We start from the raw sequence: 3,554 nt of genomic DNA on the forward strand, positions 1-3,554 counted from the left end.
TCAGCATAAGTAGAGGAAAACTCAGAATCTTGATTATACATTTCTGGAATGTGATCATATCCAAGAATTTGGGCTCCCAATTTTGAAAACAAGGTGTGCCTTCTAGACAAGGCATCGGCCACCACATTACTTTTGCCCTTCTTGTACTTTATCACATAAGGAAATTGTTCCAAGAATTCCATCCACTTAACATGTCTTTTATTAAGCTTGTGTTGGCCCTTCAAATATTTTAGCGACTCATGGTCACTATGAATGACAAACTCTTTGGACACAAGGTAGTGTTCCCAAGTTTGAAGGGCCCTAACTAAGGCATACAATTCCTTATCATAGGTGGGATAGTTGAGGGAGGCACCATGAAGTTTTTCACTGAAATAAGCAATTGGGTGCCCTCCTTGCAACAACACAGCACCTATTCCTACACCGGATGCATCACACTCTAGCTCAAAGGTTTTTGAAAAGTTTGGTAAAGCTAGAATGGGTGCATTGGTGAGATTTTCCTTGAGTTGTTGAAAAGCAGACTCTTGTTTTTCACCCCAATTAAAAGATACATCTTTCTTGACAAGTTCATTTAGGGGTGAAGCCAAAGTAGAGAAGTTATGAACAAACCTCCTATAAAAGCTTGCCAAACCATGGAAGCTCCTAACCTCTCCAACATTTTTAGGAGTAGGCCATTCTTGGATGGCCTTTATTTTGGTAGGGTCAACATGGACCCCATTTTTGTTCACAACAAAACCTAAGAAAACTACACTATGTACACAGAAAGTACATTTCTCTTTATTAGCAAACAAACTATTTACCCTAAGGATGGTAAGGACAGACCTCAGATGGTATATGTGCTCATGCAAGCTCTTGCTATAAATCAAGATATCATCAAAATAGATAACCACAAACTTTCCTGTGCACTCTCTAAGCACATGGTTCATTAGCCTCATGAATGTGCTAGGTGCATTAGTAAGCCCAAAGGGCATCACCAACCACTCATATAGTCCAAATTTGGTCTTAAAAGCGGTTTTCCACTCATCACCTTCTTTGATTCTTATTTGGTGATAACCACTCTTTAGATCAATTTTAGAAAACATGAGGGACCCATGCAACTCATCAAGCATGTCATTAAGCCTAGGGATTGGATGCCTATATTTAATGGTGATGTTATTTATGGCTCTACAATCACAGCACATTCTCCATTTCCCATCCTTTTTAGGTACTAACAAAACAGGTACAGCACAAGGACTAAGGCTCTTTTGAACCCAACCCTTCTCCAACAATTCTTGCACTTGAGACTCTATCTCCTTTGTTTCTTGAGGATTTGTGCTATAGGCTGTTTTATTTGGAAGACTTGCCCCAGGCACTAAATCTATTTGATGCTCAATTCCCCTAAAAGGAGGAAGCCCAATTGGCCCTTCCTTAGGGAATATATCCTCAAACTCTTTCAAAAGATTTTCAATTTTAGGAGGTAGACTCTTAAGTTCAAGAAATGTGGCAGTGCATGTGAGGGTTCCTTTACACAACAAAAGGCATGAAGGTTATTCATCATTGAGAACTTGGTTCAAAGATTTTATAGTCAAAATGTTCTCATGTTGAATGACCTTGGGAGAAGGAACACCAATCTCTCCCACCTCAGATTCATCTTTAGTTACTTTTTTTAGGAGAGAGGGAGGACTTCTTTTTTTTATCCTCTTTTCTCTCCTTTTCCAACTTCTTTCTCATTTGGATTTGATGCTCTACCACTTGGGATGGTGATAAAGGATGCAAGACAAATTTTCTATCCTTGTGAGTGAAGGTGATTTCATTGGTAAGACCATGATGCATGGTTTTCTTGTCAAATTGCCAAGGTCTTCCCAATAAAACATGGCAAGCTTCCATAGGTACTACATCACATAGCACACTATCTTCATATTTCCCTATGGATAACTTGACCTTCACTTGATGTTGGACTGTCAAATCCCCACTTTCATTAAGCCAATGCAATTTGTAAGGTTTTGGATGGGGAATGATAGTCAAAGCCAACTTATCAACCAACCTTGTACTACAACAATTGCAACATGAACCACTATCAACAATGAGAGAACAAGTGTTTTCTAAAATTTTACATCTTGTATGAAAGATGTTCTCTCTTTGTGTTGGCTCTTTTGGAATGGGTTGGTTGCTAAGAAGTCTTCTAATCATTAGAAGGTCTCCTTCACAAGGATAGGCAATTTCCTTAGACTCATCATTAGACTCCTCACTAGAAGTCTCACTCTCACTTTCTTGCTCATCTTGGCTACTATATTGGTCAACACCCCTTAACATCATGGTCTTTTTGGTGAGGCACTAAGATGCAACATGACCTCTACCAAGACACTTAAAACATTTGAATTCACTAGTGCGAGTGTGTGAATATGTGCCTTCCCTTGATTTCTCCTTTTCCTTGAAACTTTTAGAGGGTTCCTCTTTGACTTGCTTACCCTCCCTCTTGAATTCTTTCTTGGTATAAGAGTTAGAGTAGTCATTTCGAAAATTTTTCCTTAGAATTTGTTGCTCTACCTTTATGCAAAGTTGAACCAAGTCATTTAAGTCTTGGTAGGGGAACAATTCTACTCTATCTCTTATCTCAAGACTTAAGCCACTAAGAAACCTTGCAATGGTGGTATCCTCGGACTCCCTAATCTCAACCCTTATCATATATAACTCCATCTTTTGTCTATATTCTTCCACTTTCATTTTCTTTTGATGGAGTCTTTGGAGCTTATCCATTAGCTCTCTATGATAGTAGGAGGGAATATGTCTTCTCCTAAGGGCTCCTTTGAGGTCATTCCAATATTTGACCTCGGGACTTTAATTGATTCTCTTATCTCTTTCGAGGGCAGTCCACCAATACATAGCATTGCACTGGAAGCTAAGGTTAGCTAAGGGTACTTTCCTCTCCTCATTTATTTGATGGCAAGCAAAGAGTTGCTCAACCTTCATTTCCCAATCAAGACAAGCTTCAACATCATCTTTCCCATAAAAGTGAGGGAGGTATATTCTAATGGCTCTTGGTTCCCTAGGCTCTCTTCTTTCTTTTCTTAGAGGAGGATGAGGTTGATAGAAGTTGTCAACTAGTCTACTATCTTCTTCATAGTGTGTGACTAGTGTTGGAGTGTGGGAGTACAAATGTTGACTTCTATTACTCATCCTCTCATGCAACCTTTCCATATTTCTTGTTCCCCTCCTCTCTTCATCTAAAAGTTGATGAAACCTATCTCTTTCTTGTTTTTCCCTCTCCCTTGCAATTATTTCATCTTCCTTCCAACGTAGTAGTGCTCTCAAATCAAAGGCAATTTGTTTCAAACTTATTTCTTCTTCATTTGAAGCACTCATACATTGAGAAGGAGGTTGAGACATTTTTGCTTTTTAGAAGACTTTGGTCTTTAAAAGAAAATTTCAAAGAAGAAGTAGATAGCAAAAGGTTTTAGTTCTCCTCCAAGAAAGAGAGGTGAATCACTTGGATTGCTTACATACCAAGTCTTTCCTAGCCAAGGGAACTTGAAACTTTTGTACAAAACTTCTTAAATGAAATTAATTCAAAGACTAAG

At 38.6% G+C, this 3,554-nt stretch overlaps 1 pseudogene; it reads right to left on the reverse strand.

The window, feature by feature from the left end:
* Positions 1-1,629: 1,629 nt before the first annotated feature.
* LOC146883806 (uncharacterized) lies at positions 1,630-2,946 on the reverse strand (annotated as a pseudogene).
* Between the last annotated feature and the right edge of the window lie 608 nt (positions 2,947-3,554).

Source organism: Vigna unguiculata, chromosome 9 (genome assembly GCF_037176805.1).
Source record: "Vigna unguiculata cultivar grain cowpea cultivar isolate G323 ecotype 2 chromosome 9, ASM3717680v1, whole genome shotgun sequence".
Taxonomy (NCBI): domain Eukaryota; kingdom Viridiplantae; phylum Streptophyta; class Magnoliopsida; order Fabales; family Fabaceae; genus Vigna; species Vigna unguiculata.